We start from the raw sequence: 21,026 nt of genomic DNA on the forward strand, positions 1-21,026 counted from the left end.
TAGAGGGAAAGATCCGTTTTGCAGTAAAATACATTCTAGTTAAAAAAAAAAAAACTTGCCTGAAGTAGAGCTTTTCTGAGAGAATTGTCCGGCTTTGTGCATTTAATTTGTGCACTACATAAAAAGAGCCACTACAAACTCCTCATACTTGGTTGAACCCTCTAAACCTGTCTCTACTGGACAGGAGTTCAGAGGCAATAAAGGGCCTCTGCAAACAAAATAATTACTGTAAAGCAGTTCATTTCCTGTTGTTGCTTCTTGATCCACACCTTGAACATTTGCCAGAGTGTGGATTTAGTGAGAGATTTGGAGATGTAGAGATATCCTGGCACAGTCCCAGTTTCACAAGGTGTGTGTGCAGTGTCACGACAATATGTATCCTAAATGATGTTCAAGCTACCACCTCTGGTATGTTTTCTGGTTCTAAACAGGAGATATCAGTGAAGCTTGCCAAGCTGTTTTTCTGATACTTTCCTTCTGGTCTTTCATCATATCAGTTTGTAATGTATCTGGTTACCATAACAAAAAAAAAAAACTTCACACACTTGCTGCTGCTCCCTGACGTCCACTCAGTGCAAATATTGTCTCAAGCTAGCTCGCTAAGCTGGAGAAATGCCCAAATAAAAACGTGTTTTCAACAATAGCTGAAAGAATCTTTCTTCACACATCATCGGAAACTGCATTTGAGGTTTTGCTGTCTGTCACTATAAATGTTAATGTTCTTGAAATTGCAGGTCATATTCGGACAGCTAAGCACAAGACACACTGTCCTTTTTTTCTTCTTTTTTTTTAGATAGTTAGCATGTTTTCATTTGGAAGTACTTTGTATAGTTTTAGGTTTCAACATTGTGAATATTTTATGTAAAAAATGAATGAAATGTGATGGAATGTTTTTAAATTTACCATACTTTCACATGCAGAAACAATACATTTGTAACTTAACACATTTATCTGCCTTTGATAATGTTTTAAATGTATGGAAAATTAAAATCGGGAGCTGCCTAAAGGGTTGAAACACAACCTGCTGAATACACATCTTAAACCAGCATAAACTTGTTTGCTGGTCTCCTGGTCTGGTTGGTTGGTTCCTGGTTGGTTTTTGGACAGTTAGCCCATGTTATTCCTATCATTGTTTCAAACGGTGGGCACAAAAACTCCCGGTTTGAGACTTCACCTGATCTGGCATAGCCTGAGCAGGAAATTACGAAAGAAAATAGGTATTTTGTGAGTTCACGTCTGAACAGGTTCCAACATATTTTTTCATCCCACAACCAGCAGTTCGGGTTCAGATTGGAGGTGTGACAGAATATTTTGTACTTTTTCAAGATGCAGGCCTACCTAGACGGGCTACATAAAATATTTTGAATGGTAAAAAAACAAACAAAGCTGACACTAATAACTTTATTCTCTGAGGCTAATCATTTTACTTTTAGATTAGAAACTTAGTTTAAGTGTAATACTGTGAATTTTAACATGGTATTTTCCTTCCAAACAACAAGCTTGCCCAAAAATACAAATTAAGTTGATCTTTTGGCAAGTTGAGCATCCTGGACAAGAGAAAACAAATGACATGTCATAAAAATATTTCTGGCTTCTGAGCGCAAGTAGTCTGTTTTTAGAAACCAGGAAAACAAAGTCCTGACTCTATGTCTCAGGAAAACGTGATTTAAGTAGAAATGTACACACAGATGTATCACTGACGACTCATCTTTGCGTGACTTAAGGTTAGTTATGTTTGCCTATAGCTAAAAAAAACAAAACAGTATTGCTTATTCTAATCTGAGTCCAATTCTGCCCTCTAGTGGAAAATCAAAAGTCAAACTCTGTAAAGAGTTTGGTCTAACTGCTTTCTTTAAAACAAACTAGTAACCTTATCAGATTTATAAAGTATAACAACTGCTATCAAATTCATTAGTCATTGAGATGCTATCAAGACAGTCAAAATTTGGACTAATTTTCTAAAGTAAAGAGTAAAACTATTATAATTGTTAAAGGGACAATGTGTACTTTTTAATGTATTTTATTATTTAAAATCAATATTTTATTCATAAATATGTCCTCAATGGTGTACAAATACCTCTGCAAATGATCTGACTTATCCTCGTAAACGAAGAATTTATTATCTTTATATACATGGGACGGGTAGGTCCCTGGAGGCTTCCATGTAGTTCCGCCATCTTGAAAAACTATAATAGCAGAGAGGGACAAAAAGTACTAGGCCAACGCGTTTCCACAGCGCGTTTTCGTTCAGAGCCAGCGTGACGTAACTGAAAGCAGCAGAAACGGATCGAGGAGCAGAGCAGTGAGAGGCGCTTGTCACTGCCCCGGCAAGTTTAAAAGCCTGCATTGCAAATCCTCGTCGCCAGAAAAGTCCAAAATAGATCGTAAAAGGAAACGTGACCGGAGATTACAAAAAACACGAGTTAATGTCGGGATAGCTTGTTCCAGGAGAAAGATTTCAAAAGAGACGCTGAAGTCCTGCTTTCTTCTCGACAGGTAAGTCAATGTTACAGTCTTAATTACAAGCTTTTTTTCATTGTTTGGTTGTGTACTTTATTTTATAGATGAACATTTATAGTTAAAAGTTGATGATGATATCTAACAATGCACGTACTTCAGAAAATATAACGAATAAAGAAGGCATAACCACCTATTACAATAGTTCATGTTTTTCACAGTCAGTAATTCATACTGTAACATTCGTTTGTTCGTTGTGTCAAGTTGCTGTTTGTTTGAAATAACAAACCTGTTTACCCGAAGGAACACTCCAAGAAGTGCTATTAGAAGACATCCTGTCATAGCTTTTTGGTACATAATGGCTACCGTAGATGCAACGCGCATTTGAAAAAGCAAGGCGCTGGAGAGCACAATTTGTTTGAATGCAAAATACATTTTCACCGCTAGATAGGAGAAATTCCTACACATTGTCCCTTTAATAGCCTACTTCATATTCTCAATATGAAGGCTTTCTCTACATAAGTGTGCATAATTATAAAACCAGTCTAGTTTGAAATGATGTGAAATTAAATCTGTGATTTAGTCATTTTATAGGAACAGATTTTTGACTGTTCTGTTGCCAAACAACATTTGCTGAAGCTCCTGATAATGAGACCTCAAACACAGTTGCTATCGGCCATAAATACCTGGAGCATCTGTGGCTTGACAAAACAAGACAAGACACAGACATCAAGACATCACCTGGATGTCAGCCCTGACTCTCTGTTCAAGTTTTCTTAGTAACATTACCTCTGTTTGCATGCAAACCTCTCTACAGACTTTGCGATAGATATCACGATAGAAGGTCTGGCGAATCTATGACTCAAACACACAGTGGCTTTATTAGCACAAACACACGAATCATGCGCGCTGAAGCGGTTTGAAAGCTGCATTTGCAGTCCAATGTAAAGCAGAATATCCTTGCTTTTGACTGACATATAAGCATTGCTTTGATTGACAGGCTGTAATTTTCAGGGCTTGGATCTTGGCCTGGCAGAAGGTTGCAGTAATACCATCCTCCTGCTGCCCACAGTCTGTGCTTCATACTCACTCACTGACGCACTGTCTGCCTTATTGCGGCTGAGTAATGACAGGTGCTGATAGTGAGCGTCTGTACTCCTCCAGGTCTGTGCTGACGCTGCGTTCTGATGGAATGTTGGAATCGTGTCCTGGGATTCACGTCGGGGGAGGAGGAGATCACCACCGTCACTGAGAGACCATGTGGGCAATGAGCTCGGAGAACAGTGCTGTGTCACTAACGAGATCCAGATATGAGACAGATGGCTTTTTAAATTAAAGGAAGCCAAAAAAAACAAACACTGTGAGCAGATAAGAAAAGGAATTTAAATTTAGAGGTCTGGAAACTGCAGCTCCTCCACTGTAATATAACTGTACAAAACTGTATTCAACGATGATAATAATAATAATAATAAATGTTTCTTGAGCAGAAAATCTGCATATTAGAATGATTTCTGAAGGATCATGCTGTGACTCAAGACTGGAGTAATGATGCCGATTTTTTTTTTTTTTTAATTGCTGCTTTACTGTATGTTTGTGTAACAGTTATCCTGGTTTTGGTTCTGTATGTCTTTGTTTTGTTTTTGTTTTTTGCTGTTTAATTACCGTTTCTCATTATTTGATTAGTTTGATTCAGGTGTGTCTTGTTTTCTTGAATAGTTTGCTTTGGCATTTAAGCTCTGTGTTTCTTTCAGTTGACTGTTTGTTCAAGTTGTGTTTTAACCGGTTGTTCTGGTCTTGTTTTTATGTGTTTTATGCCTAGTGATTTGTTTGAGTAAAGGACTGTTTACTGCTGCACCTATTGATCCTTAGTCCTCACCATTATTGCAACCGATTGTGACAGTTTGATCAAATAAATGTTGCCTAGTAAGCACAAGAGACGTCATAAACACCAAACAATATGAAAGACCTAGAAGTTTTGAATGGCAGTGTAAAACCTGTTTCAACCTTGGAATATATTAGTCCTGTTTATGAGATATAAATGTGCAGTTGTGAGATACAAAGACGCAAACTCAAGAAATAGTCACAAGATGTAATGCCAGTTTAATTAAACATATTTAATAAATAATTAAATTAGTTTAATCCTTTTTTCTCAAATATAACAGATGATGAGTCAACAATGATGTTTTCAACCAAAAGCCTTGAGCCCTGAGCCAAAAGTCAGTTTAAATTCAAAGGCAACATACAGCAGAATTAGACAAATCACTCAAAAACTAATTTGTTCACAAAGTGAAAGGCACAGTCTTTATTTATTAGAAATAAAGGTTCTTTATTGGCATCTGGTACCATGAAGAAACTTTAACATCCATGGAAGCTTTCCATTGCACAAAAGGTTCTTTATTTTGGAAAAGGGTTCTTTAGATTAATAATGTTCCACACACACACACACACACACACACACACACACACACACACACACACACACACACACACACACACACACACACACACACACACACACACACACACACACACACACACACACACACACACACACACACACACACACAACCACACACACACACACACACACACACACACACACACACACACACACGCACACACACGCACACACACACAACCACACGCACACACACACACACACACACACACACACACACACACACACACACACACACACACACACACACACACACACACACACACACACACACACACACACACACACACACACACACACACACACACACACACACACACACACACACACACACACACACACACACACACACACACACACACTGCTGTAAAAGGATTTTGACAACAATTATGTAAAAGCACTTTAGAAATAAAACTGAGTTAAATTATGTTCAATACACAACTTAGATGGATCAGTGTTGAGAACTACATCGTAATATTAACATATTCATGTGTATTTTTTTTTTTTGGTGACGTTTGTTGATACATATCGGTCGTATCAGACAGGGCTTTCCAGCTCAGATCAGACTGAAATATTCCCTGCACTGATGGGAAAGAAAATTACCATCCCTCATCTAACACAGTTTGCTCTTCTTATAAAAGCTCATGAATATTTTAGAGATTCTGCTGACACAGGACATTCATCTTCGGAGAGTAAATGTCAACTAAGTTTTTTCATTTTCCAAAGAAAAGCGAGAGCTTAGCAAAACAGCACACCTCTCCGGTCATGTGTCTTTAGACAAACAGTGCTGTGTATAAATTACTAATAAGTAAATTTGAATGTTTAGGGGTTTGTTCAAATCTAAGTATGAGTAATAGTCATACTTATAATAATTCATTCTGTATTTATCATTCCATATCATCACACTTTGAAAACATGGTATACAATATAAACATTCATTCACATATATATTCCACAATCAAATCATTTCAGATTCTCCATGAAAATGACAACGTTGTATCCACAAGGAGGCAGTGTGATCTGAAAGTGTGAATCTTACAGTAGGCTGTGCATCTTTCATACTGTTATTAATTTAGTAATTAATTTAAAGTCATTTACACAACTCAAGTTTGCAAGTGAATAAGCAAAAACACATGATTATTTAAAGTTTGGATATCAAGAAAAAGGATTAGCTCAACCCTAGTTTAACCATTTCAAGTGTAAAAGGTTTGTCGGTTTAGTGAAATTAGCCATCAATAGAGCAAATAGAACACAGTGGGACTCTGGGATCATAAAATAAAATAAGCAAATCGGGGTCAGCATCTCCGTCTGAAATACTTTTCACAAGACATGCGAGCAACCTCTTATGACTTATTTATTATTGAATAAAACCTAAATAAATAATCATCCTCGCTCTAAAACAAGACTGTACCTTATCAGCAAAACCTCTACATCAGGTTTGTCCAAGGAAAACGCTCTATTTCCATGTGTCTGATCTAGTTCCTCTCAATTATTTGATAAACCAGCTGTTGTGTTACAGCATGAGAAGAGCATCCTGCCTTTGAGCTCTGCAGTGACAGAATGAGAGAAATCAATGACAACAAAACAAGTGATTATAGGGACAAGGAAATAAGCAACGTTTTCATGGTTTGGAAACAGTCCAAGCCTAGCCTGGTTAAAACCAGACCATTCTCAGTTGTAACTGAGTTATGGTCTGGCAAAGCGTCATAGACAAATCATTTCCAGAGGGGCGTCACCAACGGACGTCGCGGATAGACCTAAACCCAATCAGAGCGATGAAGGAGATGACGTATGCAGAGCGGCAGAAACATCTCCGAGTGTTGTTCTTTGCTCGGTTTTTAACAAAAAGGAAACGTTCAAATCGCTTAAAACAGACGCGATAGCTGATTCGAACGAGTGATGTTCGACGGCGGCATCCATCTTTGTAATGTAGGCAACAAAATCTGCTTCAAAATCCCAGCGCTGTCGTCATCGTGTAAAGCCCGCCCCAACGTTTCTGATTGGTGCCTCGATTTCGACGGATTGGAAATGGGCTTGAATGAGCTCTTCTAAATCTAAAAAAATCAAAATTTTCCGGAAGTTGTCTGGGTTTTCCCAGGCTAGTCCAAGCCATGAATTTATCAGTCCAACACTGCATTCATTTCAGACCCTCTGATATGCTGGTTTCATTTCGCTGCAAGGCACTGAATGGGAAATGAGTGTTATAGCCTATATCTGGCAGGAAGGAGTTGATATGTAGGCCTAGGCTCTCATCAAATCTGACAGGTCACAATTTCTTATTTTCAAACAAGCAAATGTAGGGTACAGTTGAAAAGAAAGGCTCGCAAATCTCAAAATGAGCAAAAGGATCTGTAAGGTTATTTGCAGAAAAGCAAGAGAGTTCAATATGGGCCCAAGTTAATGAATTTCAACTACTAATCTATACTTGTTGTTCATTCATTTAGTACATCAACTCCCATTTAAAGCAGCACTAAGTAGGAATTCCGTTTTTGTCAAACAGCGACCCCTAGAGTCGCTGTGGAGTACTTGTACTGTCGTGAATAGCACTCACGCAGAGATGGCTCGCACTCACGGCCGGATCCCCTCCCCCTGTACACCGGTACCTGTTCAGTAGGATGGACGCTGTAACGAGTGGAAATAAGGTATGGCCCCTTTAAGAGCTGCGCGTGCCCAACACATACCTGTCAAGTTTTGGATTTGAAAATAAGGGAAATTTTCCGGCGCCCACCGCGACCAGTCCCACCACCCCAACCAAGCTCCAGTATCCCTTACATTTTAAGACAGGTGTTATAGCCTAAATGAAAACACACACACACACACACACACACAAATATATATATATACGTATATATGTGTGTGTGTGTGGTATATATACACTCACCGGCCACTTTATTAGGTACACCTGTCCAACTGCTCGTTAACACTTAATTTCTAAGCAGCCAATCACATGGCGGCAACTCAGTGCATTTAGGCATGTAGACATGGTCAAGGCAATCTCCTGCAGTTCAAACCGAGCATCAGTATGGGGAAGAAAGTTGATTTGAGTGACTTTGAACGTGGCATGATTGTTGGTGCCAGAAGGGCTGGTCTGAGTATTTCAGAAACTGCTAATCTACTGGGATTTTCACGCACAACCATCTCTAGGGTTTACAGAGAATGGTCCGAAAAAGAAAAAACATCCAGTGAGCGGCAGTTCTGTGGGCGGAAATGCCTTGTTGATGCCAGAGGTCAGAGGAGAATGGCCAGACTGGTTCGAGCTGATAGAAGGGCAACAGTGACTGAAATAACCACTCGTTACAACCGAGGTATGCAGCAAAGCATTTGTGAAGCCACAACACGCACAACCTTGAGGCGGATGGGCTACAACAGCAGAAGACTCCACCGGGTACCACTCATCTCCACTACAAATAGGAAAAAGAGGCTACAATTTGCAAGAGCTCACCAAAATTGAACACTTGAAGACTGGAAAAATGTTGCCTGGTCTGATGAGTCTCGATTTCTGTTGAGACATTCAGATGTTAGAGTCAGAATTTGGCGTAAACAGAATGAGAACATGGAACCATCATGCCTTGTTACCACTGTGCAGGCTGGTGGTGGTGGTGTAATGGTGTGGGGGATGTTTTCCTGGCACACTTTAGGCCCCTTAGTGCCAATTGGGCATCGTTTAAATGCCACGGCCTACCTGAGCATTGTTTCTGACCATGTCCATCCCTTTATGGCCACCATGTACCCATCCTCTGATGGCTACTTCCACCATGTCACAAAGCTCTAATCATTTCAAATTGGTTTCTTGAACATGACAATGAGTTCACTGTACTAAAATGGCCTCCACAGTCACCAGATCTCAACCCAATAGAGCATCTTTGGGATGTGGTGGAACGGGAGATTCGCATCATGGATGTGCAGCCGACAAATCTGCGGCAACTGTGTGATGCCATCATGTCAATATGGACCAAACTCCCTGAGGAATGCTTCCAGCACCTTGTTGAATCTATGCCACGAAGAATTGAGAAGAGGCAGTTCTGAAGGCAAAAGGGGGTCCAACCCGTTACTAGCATGGGGTACCTAATAAAGTGGCCGGTGAGTGTATATGTGTGGTATATATATATATATATATATATATATATATATATATATATATATATATATATATATATATATATTTATATATATATTTATATATGTGGTATATATATGGTATATATGAAGAGCATTTATTTAAAGGCTTATTTGCATATTTTCTGTTCATTTAACATTGCTTGTCTTTACATTTACATTTTATTTTCACTCCAGACATTCTTTTCATTTCATATCGCTTTTCTTTACAGTTTTTCTTTTCATTTCACATAACTTTTGTTTACTCTTTTTGTGAGTAATTGTACAAATTTGTTGCAGACTTTGTATTCTTTAAGACTGTTTTGGAAGGAGTGTATTTGTGGGCTGGGCCAGAGTGGTTAATTTTACATGAGTGTAGAGCAAACAGTTCTGTTGTCTAACGTCATCCTATTCTCTGTAACAATATTTCGTACCATGCTAAACACCCTTTCTCGTGCTGACATATAATTCCTTCCCCCGTGTGAGATGCTAAAGTCGCAGTTACAAAACGCGTGACTGTCCCCCACCCTGCTCCTCTTCAGAAAAGAAAATTCACTGTCCCATTGATCGCGCCATCGCGGTATTTACATGTTTTGTTTTTTGGCAGGAGTGCCTTCCGTCTCTGTCATAGCGTCCATCATCCATCTCTGTTTTTGTTTGTTTTTCCCGCGTTGTCACCTATTTTTTACAGTCTATGGTTGTCACTCATCATCTGACCTCACACACTAACCTCGCGACAACTGCCACCTATAGTAGCCTACATGTAATTATCGCGAGGCTAGTGACAGAGCTCAGATTGGGAATGTTTTTTTTTTTTTTACTCCGTCCGGGGTATTATTATTTTTTACGCAGGTTAAAATACGGGAGATTTACGGGAAAATACTAATACGGGAGGACGGCGGGAAAGAAGGGTAAAATACGGGACTTTCCCGGCCAAAACGGGATACTTGACAGGTATGGCCCAACACCACATGTATACGGCGCCGGGTTATTTCTGTTTGATGCTCATTTTATCAGAATTTTATCAGATCTGTTTTTTGCCGTAAAGCAATTCGTTACCTCGCGAGACCTGATATCACACGATACTTCCTAACACTGAGGCCGGCGGCCCGCCGGCCCAAAGTTGCAAGGGTGGTTTTGCGGCTCACAGGCACCAGGGGGGTGCGAGACGACCACCATTCAACACGAAATCAGTAATATAAACATTACAATGACTCCAAAGCTGTTCGGTTAAGGTAAAAAAGTTACTTAGATCACCTTTAACACCAGGACCTGTTCTTGGCGTATTTCGAGTAAAACTTACACTGTAAAAAGGTCCGTAAAAATATGGCACAATGTACCTCTACTGTATATGTGAATTTTCTGTATTGGTATTTTAATAGAAAATTATTCAGAAAATTACTAGTAGGCTACATTTTTTGCTTTTATTTTGTTGTTGCAGTGTTTGAAATCTATAAACTGCTCTTTCATCCATTCATATTAAGAACAATGTTTTATTCGTTTTTATTATTTTTCAGTTGGGAGTCGGACCAACGCTATCTCACGACCAATTCGTACGAATTCGTACGAGACATTAAAAGGCGGCTAATTCGTACGACCTCACTTTACTAAGAGATATATGTTTACACGACAACGATGCACTAAAAGCGGAAACGTTTTTTTTCTTTGTACAGATAACAATGATATCAAAAGGATTTGATATAGATCTTAACATCATTTTGAAAGTGAGAAAAATTGGGGGTAACTTTCATAGTTTTACATTTGTGGACAAAATATTTTGCAAGCAAAATAATTAAGTTACAAAGAAAAAATATATTCTCATATTGCTTCTCAAAAATAAAAAAAACCCAAACAAAACATCCTTGAAATAAAGCTCAAAGTCTTTATATATATAGTTTACAATGAAATTATGCATGTATTTATACATACCAGGCCAGTAGTTAGTGACGTCACGTTGAAGAAAGACTTTGCGTCAGCGCACATCTCATGCCAAATGTCCCTGCAATAACAGTCCGGCGTGCATATAAATGATTCATTCAAGAACGTTGTGCAAGTTTACTGTAACAATGAGCCGCGAATTTCACATACTTTTAAAAATCCAGCGTTTAGTTGATCCTGGTAAGCGTGCATTGTCATGTTGTAAACATGACGGCATTCTTCTTCCATGAGGGTTTTTTTCAACATGGCATTTGTTTCCAAGCGGACCATTAAAGAACGCAACACACACGAAACGTCTCCCGGACATCCTGTAGAATTCAACCAATCAGATGACGACTTCAAAACTCCTGAAGTGTTTCCAGATAAGTGTGCCATATGCATCAGACTGAGGACATGTTTTATGCTTTTGATTCACTATAAAAACCCGGCTCATAAAAGTTATTCATTTGGGAATCACACACCTAATCCATTCGGGATTCGGACTGCACATAGGTGGCGAGTGGTTTAGATTCAGTGAATAGTAGTGCAGGTGTAACATATAGCTCGATGTTTCATGGAATAATTAACGTTCGAGAACCGAATCATGAAAATATATATTTTTAAATATTTTGTAAAGAAATTGAACCTTTTTGTCAGCTCCCAACCTTAATTGATTATGTTATAAATTCAATTTGACTGAATTAATAAAAGAAAAGAAATCGAAATAAAACTTATAATAAAAAATAAATAAATAAAAACAATAAAAAGTAGATTGACATACATACAAATTATTACAAAAATATATTAAAATAATATGCCTTTTTAAATTTTAGGAAGTGGGTCCCTCACACAAGGATGATCATATTTGACGGCGTGGCCCTGATGCACAGCACCCATGATGCGCGCACCCCTCATCAGCATCATCTAGTGGCTGGCGCGAGCATCGCTCTCGGATGAGAGAGAGAGACAGAAAGAGAGATAGAGCAGCTGGAGCGCTTCACTATGGACCAGCACGGCCGCTGCGCTCTCTGACAGATCGTCTACATTCTAGTTTTGCTTGGACAACTCTCCAAACACACAGGTAGGCGAGCACAACACTGACCGGGTGCAGATCTTTCGCATCACACATATTCATGATGGCACAATGAGGAATAGCGCGGATCATCTTGGCTATCGTGGATAGGGGTGCGTGCATGCGCTCCTTCCTCCAGAGCCTATGGCAGAAATGGGTCTCCCCGTGGATATGATGATGGCAGGGGTGTGTGCTGAACAACAAAGCCGACAAAACACTCGGTTAGGATGCGTAAAATGCGCGGACAGGTCATGCATATGGATAGGAAGATGCTCGTGCAGTCAGTCGTATAGTGAGGTGAAGCGTTTGCAGACGCATTTTATGGATTGGATACAATGATTCAAAGGCGATGTTGTGTGCAGAAATGTTCAGTCCTTTATGCAAAATATAATAGTGAAAAGACATTCAGATTCATAGTATCGAGAAACCTATAACAAAGAGCAGAGCGTTTGCGCTGCTGAAAGGGTTAATGCTTGAAAGATGCTGAAGTAGGTTATTTGAGCTAGTCATCCTGAGCATGCATGAAGTTATTAACGAAACCCCATCATTGGTTACTAAATATAGAATGAAAGATTTGTGGCAGAAACTGTTGAAATGAAGAGTTCAGATTTTTTTTAAGTTACTCAAATATATACATTTTCAAAAGATTTCATCTTGCATTAGCCATTGACCCATATCAATAAAGGAATATAATAACGTTATAATAACGTTAGTGCCAGAGGTTGTGCAATTATAGTTATTACGTTTCCTTCCCGTCTCTTTGAAAAGTTGTGTAGTTATCCGGATCACATGTAGAGTTTAGGATGTTGGTGATCTATTTAGTTCTAATTGGGGCTAGTTGTCACAATTATTTTCTAAGCATTCCGGTGGTTTTATTTTTGAAATTCCGTTTCTGAATTGGCACATGTAGAAAGATACATTACATTTATCACATGCTGATGATGCATGTTGTAACAGTATATGGGGTAAATCTATGTATTTTAAAACCATTGCTAGAGAAATCAAGCATTTGTGCAGCTGGACTCATGTTAGAGATGTGGGATATAACCCTGGTCTACGTCTTTACAACTTTTTAAACTTCATGATGATCAAATGTAATACACTGATGATGAATGAAAAGAAAAAATAATGACAACATTACATAGTTGGTTTGTAAAAGGGCAAGAACTGGATTGAAAATGCATTTTCATCATTTTTACATCCTTAGATACTTACTTAATGCCACAACCCTGATATTTTACAATTCAAATTTGTTTTAACCAAATTGCACCTGGCCTTATCTTCAGCATGTTGGACTATCCTTCCTTCAAACAACACTATGAAGGTTAGCAGTGTAGCTAAAGTATTATGTTTTCTTCATGTAGGCCTACGTAAGTGTTAGATCTTTGCAGATGTGCCCTCGACATCGTTTCTCTTGCCCACACACATATCCAAATATAGATCCATACATCAACGGATAGGACCTTGTGGATCATGTTAAGTAGGCTGAAAATTATAGATACTCCCAGAAGAGGTGGAGCCCATCAGAGCCTTTGCAACTGTCTAGATCTGTGCTACTATGGCATTATAGATTCATAAGCTCCAGTATGTATACCAGTGGATCTCAATCTCAAGTGGTGGCTTTGCGACTTACGACACAAAAATGGGTCACCGATCTGTTCTGAAATAGGGTCGCTGAGATTCAACTTTTGAATGGGAAAACCTTTTAGGGCCCTATCATACACCCGGCGCAATGCGGGGCCAGGCGTGACGCAAGTGTTTTTTGTTAGTTTCAGCCTGACGCAGTTATCATTTTCACATCCTGCGCCACGTTGTTTAAATAGCAAATGCATTTGCGCCCATTTGTGCGCCCATGGCCGTGCTGGTCTGAGAACGAGGTGTGTTCATGCGCATTGTTGGCGCATTGCTATTTTGAGGCAACTGAAATAGACTGCACCATTGACCAACTGAAACCTGGTCTAAAGTCAATGGCGCAGTATTGTTTTGGTTATTTAAAGGGCGCATTAGTAATATGCGCCTATAGGTGCACAACGCACGTACACTCTGCTTATTACACACACAGGGACGAGCAGCAGCACACAAACTAGCCAAATATAAAAAATGGATTCATTATTTAATTAATTAAAGGATTACAATGTAAAAGATATTGTGTACATAAAGATATGGTGGAATCCGACTTGTCCCGTAGATGGTCAGCTTGCGCGCTTTAACCTCGCGCACGAGCAGATCCGTTTCCTCTCTGGAGAAGCGTTCAGTCTTTCCGCTTGCAAGTTCCGTCATGTAAATAGCGAATCCGCCATGGCGCGAGCGCAACTGGCTATTAAAGGGAATGAGAGATGAGACTCTTGATTGGTTTATTGCACGTTACGCCCAAAACACACCCATTACTCATTAGGAGAATAGGGACAACACTTTTAGACCATGCGCCTGGCGCACCAACCATTTTTCCCGTCGTTAAACTAGCAAAAGTGGATTCGGACACGCCCTAAGTGCACTTGCGCCGTGCACTTTAGACCATGCGCTTAGATCTTTAAAATAGGGCCTTTATTCTTTGTTGTTGAAGACTGTATTTGGCACATCACACTTTTTCGCTCCATGGATCTACAAAATTGTCCATTTTACTATTCTACTGTACTAGTTAATGTAGTAGTAGTTGCATATTGCTGAATGGATGCAGTTCATGATAATATTAATACATCTTTATTTACAATAATCTGTTGTATTGTGTCGCCACTTGATGTCCATTGTAAAATCTGGAGCCTGAATCAAAACCAGTTTAGAAGCACCGCTGTAACATAGACATGCTTGCCTTTTGAACCTTGGGTTTGATGGATTTGACGACCACTAAATGATAAATGTAATTCAGTCAGTCCCGCTGTAATCGCGCAGAAGAAACTGCTTTGTTTTTCAAATCCTTAACATCCAAAAAGGGTTGAATGGTGTTGAGTCTTGACTCATCGATGCATCATAGAGCCAGCTGTCTACTTCCAGCACAGCTGTAGCAGACCACGTACATTTATACTGTCAGGATTGCATTGCAACATCTTCAACATCTTCTGCTGGAGTCCTTTAAATGATCAAAGCTTCGGTTGTAATTAGGTCTCATCTGTTACCCGGATAAATGCCCAGGAATAGCTGCAGATGTGCTCGTTTTCAAACAAGCACAAAGTAATGCATTAATGAGGAATCACACGAAGAAGTAATGTAAAATAAGATGCAGAGAAGTTATTATGATCTCTATCAGTTGACATTAGAAGCGTGTCAACCGTGTTTTGATTTCTCTACACACATTAGAGATATATTCAGGTGTTCTTCGGCCTAATGTTTCTCATTCTTCAGCTGTCAGTGGCGTGTTTATCATCTGTATAGATGGGGATGTAAACAGTGTTTCCTCAGCTTGTTGTTTGCTTGTTCATCCTGATGCTTAATAAGTTAATTGTTATATTGAGACAACAGACTGAAGTATGTCTGCTGGAGAGCTAGTTTCTGTCTAAATCAACATGCAATAGCTGTTTTTCAATTAACAGTGTCAAAGCGATTTCTTGACATTTAATTACCCCCTTAATTATGTCAAACAAAAAAACATGCAAACACAAACTAGAATAATTGTAGTAGAATGATTGTTTGTATTGTTATTCAGCAGAGGCCAAGAGTGGGTGCGCAACTTAAAGCGATAGATCACCCTAAAATTAAAATTCCATTATTTACTCACCTTAATGTTGTTCCAACACACACACAAAAAGATTTTTTTTTTTTTTAAATAATAATAATTAAATAGTCAAAACTGTCTAATGTTTTGGACCCCATTGACTCCCATTGAATGGACAAAATAATTCTTCAAAATACCTTTTTGTTATGTTCCCCAAAATATAGAAAGTCACACAGGTTTGGAGAAACATAAGGGGGAGTATTTTTTTTGGAGGGGGGGCTACTATCTCTTTAAATCGGTGTAATACCTATAGTCTAAGCACTGAAAGAATCATTATGGAACCAGATTCATTAAGTGGAATCAGGTTCAAATCTAGAATTGTTAAATTCCTCACAATTCCCATCCCGAATCACAGCAGATCACGTGCAGAGTTGGGCTGCCTCCGAAATCACACACTCTCTTGACTAGGTACTTATTTCGAATAAGTAATTACTTCACAACCTAAAAAAGTATGTTCTATATAGTATGATTGTGTGTTGTATGAGTGTAATCTGGACGCACTACATTCACCATGTTGTCATCATGTGACCAACCTTCGTTAGTTACATCGCTTCACTGCCATTCATAAATCCTCTTCCATGGCCTCATGGGATAGTAAAGTGTCCATTGCACACTTCAGAATCTCGCCGGAAGTAGTAGGTCATCCGGGTACTTTTTGCCTTCTCTTTTATGAGGGCCTACTCTGAATTCGGTCATACTTCTTTTGTCTCATACTTTTTTTTTTTGCCTACTATATAGTAGGGAAGTATGCGATTTCGGATGCAGGCATGGTCTTATTATTGGGAGATACGAGGATCTGTGGCTCTACCATTGGAGAAAGCATAACAGCTAACTTGGATCACATGTGCCTTGATAAACCAATCACAGCCGGGATGTCATTGAATTTCGTTTAGAGTTGTGCGACAGTCAATCACTGTTTGCGGAAACCATAGAAACGAATGAGAATGGCTGTAAACTGAATCTCTTCTCTTATAAAACACCATTATTTTCAGTGTAAACTCAAAAAATAGATCAATCTAAAACGAACGTTTAAGAGCAAAAGCGTGTTGAAGATTAGCCGATGGGCGGTCCATTCATTTAATGATAAGCTATTTCCTCATGTTTATTCAGCGTAGTGAAGCCTCTCCTCCATTGACATCCATTAAAAAAACGGCCTCTTGTCTCCTTCCCTGTGTAGCACAGCGTTAGCTAGCATTACGATTTTTTCGGCTACGGTTGCAGGCTTGCCTTCATGTGTCTTTGTCATGTGGTTAAGGACTTTCCGTCTTAGCTGGGTTCAGTGTAAGGTGTGTTATTAGGTGTAGACGGGCCGCAGTAATCTGTGATGTGAGGGTGCTGTGCTGCGATCACACCTGTTAGCACAATAGCAGAGGCTCAGACTGGCTGAGAACAAGACACTTCAATAAAGCGGCCTCTTTAACTGATTGGGCCTCTCACGAGGGATGCTTTGGGTTTAGCATCGGCTATGAGTTGCTTCACACATATTGAGGTCTGTCTGTCCCTGTGATGTAATTTCATTTTGTGAGAAGTTTATTTAATTCCAGAGGTTGGCTTACTGTCTGCACGCATAGGCTTTAGCATGTGAATTGACTCTCCTCTTGCAGACCCGGTTAATTATAGAAATAACTGTGGAGTCGGTGTGCTGAACCACAAGGTAAATAGCTCTTTATATATTATTGCATTATGATTGGTGGCATCAAATTAAATTTCTGATTTCAAATAATGTTCGATTCAGTTGCAGACTACATCTGTGGTTTGAAGACCATTACATTTGAAAAGATGGCAGATGCATGCATGGCAGTTATTATATACAATTGTAATACTATAATGATTTAATGAATGATTATAGTAATTAATATTCATAATGCACACTCTGAAAATTCACCTGCATAGATTTGGCATACAATTTTTATGATTTGGGATGCACTAGTACTATACACTCACCTAAAGGATTATTAGGAACACCATACTAATACTGTGTTTGACCCCCTTTCGCCTTCAGAACTGCCTTAATTCTACGTAGCATTGATTCAACAAGGTGCTGAAAGCATTCTTTAGAAATGTTGGCCCATATTGATAGGATAGCATCTTGCAGTTGATGGAGATTTCTGGGATGCACATCCAGGGCACGAAGCTCCCGTTCCACCACATCCCAAAGATGCTCTATTGGGTGGGTTGAGATCTGGTGACTGTGGGGGCCATTTTAGTACAGTGAACTCATTGTCATGTTCAAGAAACCAATTTGAAATGATTCGAGCTTTGTGACATGGTGCATTATCCTGCTGGAAGTAGCCATCAGAGGATGGGTACATGGTGGCCATAAAGGGATGGACATGGTCAGAAAAAATGCTCAGGTAGGCCGTGGCAATTAAACGATGCCCAATTGGCACTAAGGGGCCTAAAGTGTGCCAAGAAAACATCCCCCACACCATTACACCACCACCACCAGCCTGCACAGTGGTAACAAGGCATGATGGATCCATGTTCTCATTCTGTTTACGCCAAATTCTGACTCTACCATCTGAATGTCTCAACAGAAATCTAGACTCATCAGACCAGGCAACATTTTTTCATTCTTCAACTGTCCAATTTTGGTGAGTTCTTGCAAATTGTAGCCTCTTTTTCCTATTTGTAGTGGAAATGAGTGGTACCCGGTGGGGTCTTCTGCTGTTGTAGCCCATCCGCCTCAAGGTTGTGCGTGTTGTGGCTTCACAAATGCTTTGCTGCATACCTCGGTTGTAACGAGTGGTTATTTCAGTCAAAGTTGCTCTTCTATCAGCTTGAATCAGTCGGCCCATTCTCCTCTGACCTCTAGCATTAACAAGGCATTTTTCGCCCACAGGACTGCCGCATACTGGATGTTTTTCCCTTTTCACACCATTCTTTGTAAACCCTAGAAATGGTTGTGCGTGAAAATCCCAGTAACTGAGCAGATTGTGAAATACTCAGACCGGCCCGTCTGGCACCAACAACCATGCCACGCTCAAAATTGCTTAAATCACCTTTCTTTCCCATTCTGACATTCAGTTTGGAGTTCAGGAGATTGTCTTGACCAGGACCACACCCATAAATGCATTGAAGCAACTGCCATGTGATTGGTTGATTAGATAATTGCATTAATGAGAAATTGAACAGGTGTTCCTAATAATCCTTTAGGTGAGTGTATAGTATATGGATATAATCATAACCTTTTTCTGTTTTCATTTTACCATTATAGAAATATTTGATCATTATAGAAATATTTTGTAAAATAAGTGTTAAATATTTAGAAAATACTAAATTAAATACCGATATATATATATGCTTAGTTTTAATAATGTAATTGTAATAAATTTAAATGTTTTCAATGTTAATTTTGTCCATTACTGAAACAAAAATAAATCACTTTAAGTTTTTGCAAACATTGCACAGGGTCGAATGACTCTAATATAATATTATAAATATTAAAATACTTAATATAATATTTATGTATTTTTTGGTACACTTTCCATTTACACTTTTTTATTTTAAATTACAAAGTCTGTAGTGCTGAGATTGATGCATCGGTGGTGACATATTTTTTTAGAGGTGGGAATTGTGATTCCTCTTAGTTTAGTCTATTCAGTGACAGTTTTTAAAGATTGCATATTTACATTATCGGACATTAAAAGTCATCAGGCCGAACCTCATCAAACTTTTCAACCTGTAGATTTTAAATTACGACTAAAAGAGTTGTTGGAAGCTCAGTGATGGTGACGTGGAATCGTGTGACCATGCATGGTGTCCGTTAATAGCCTAATTTTAGCTTTTTACTTCTGACAATTGTATAAAGGCTTCAAGATTAATACGATTATCTTGATGAACAAAACATGTAAGAATCATAAACCTGTTGTGTTGGTTTTTTTGAGTGAACCAGGGTGATGCTAACTTTTGGGTTGGCCTACAAAAATACATCATCACTTCAGAGCTCTATACAATATTAAAATATGCATGTCTAAACTGTTAAAGCATCATAAGTGTTATCTTAATGAATGACAAAAAAAAAAAAACATAATGTATTGATCTCCTGACTTTAACAATTTGTTCAAAACCACTGATTCATTCATGAATTACTAGTTGAGACTAACGCATCAGTGACTTCTATTACAATACTTTAATACACATTCTTATCAGAATTTTTTTTTCCTGAGTAAAAAGTTTAAGATTTATAGACCTTAAGGACAGACAGTTAGATAAATAGATAGATAGATAGATGTACAGATCTACATACATAATTTCTGTATGTAAATTATATGTAAATGTAAATTAGACTTGTTATGCAAGCAACGTTATGCAAGTTGCTTTGGATAAAAATGTCTTCCAAATGCATTTTATGGATTATATACATTTTATGGATTATACATTCATAATATAGGAATTTAAGCATAAAGGTAATGTCATTTTATTTGTTTTGTTTAATTTCATTGTGTGCACTTTCTATTGGTCGGCAGTTATTAATCAAATGATGAAAATGATGGAGAAGAGCATTATGACCATATCAAGTGTAGAGAAAAAACATTTTAGCTGAATCAAAATCATTCCCACATGCATCCTAAAAGCAGACAGAAAAGGAATGAGGAAGAAGATATAGTGGATAGTTACTGTGTCTGCTGGTTTTTAACTTCCAGAGTAGTGGAGGTAGGGCTCCGCAGAGTCTATGAGCTGTGTGCATTGGGGATTTCTTTATTTAGAGCATGTTGGGTTTGGGGGATCAAGCATGCCTGTGATTAGCCTTTGGATGAGCTCTATTTAGACAGCCAAAGCTCTCTGTGGAACGACGCTGTAGTAAAATCCAGAACCCGGAGACAGCTGGAAGACAAGCTAACAAGCAGAATCGCCTTTGCATACAGTGCTTCTGAACTCACCACTCTTTTCTACATTGAGCTGAATGTTCGAAGCTGCAACTAAGCCTCTGCTCAGGACGTAAGCTGTTCACATCCAAAGTCAGACTGGTGCTTAAAGGGCGCCTAAAGGTGGAGTTATTCATGGTTACGAAGCTAGAAGCAGTTTGTTTCTATAGAGTCCATGGCCCCAGGGGGCATTAGCTAAATCTGCTTGGGCTCTGCGTGCCTAATTGTTTGCGATAAGAGGCTATTAGCGTTAATAATTTACCTAGAGCTCCCTCAGAAACAAACATCTGGCCCTGACGTACACTCATTTGTGCAGACCTTAATGTGACCCACACGTTCTCTGGTGTAAAAGCTGCATGTGGCCATTTGTTAATCCATTAATGGGTGCGTGCATTAACGGTGATGGACCCTTAAAGACGAGACTCCAGATTTGAACACTTGTGCACACAC

The 21,026-nt window shown here is 39.0% G+C and overlaps 1 protein-coding gene across 1 annotated transcript in view; it reads left to right on the forward strand.

Moving 5' to 3' along the window:
• The first annotated feature begins 11,868 nt into the window (after positions 1–11,868).
• The window catches only part of slc4a3 (solute carrier family 4 member 3), a 115,136-nt gene continuing 105,978 nt past the window's right edge, over positions 11,869–21,026 (forward strand). The window contains exon 1 of the mRNA XM_056263997.1: positions 11,869–12,008. The gene's annotated coding sequence lies outside the window, so the exon portion shown is untranslated. The remainder of the gene's footprint in view (positions 12,009–21,026) is intronic.

The sequence above is a fragment of the Rhinichthys klamathensis genome, unplaced genomic scaffold (assembly GCF_029890125.1).
Source record: "Rhinichthys klamathensis goyatoka isolate OS25496 unplaced genomic scaffold, OSU_Roscu_1.1 h1tg000212l_1, whole genome shotgun sequence".
NCBI lineage: Eukaryota > Metazoa > Chordata > Actinopteri > Cypriniformes > Leuciscidae > Rhinichthys > Rhinichthys klamathensis.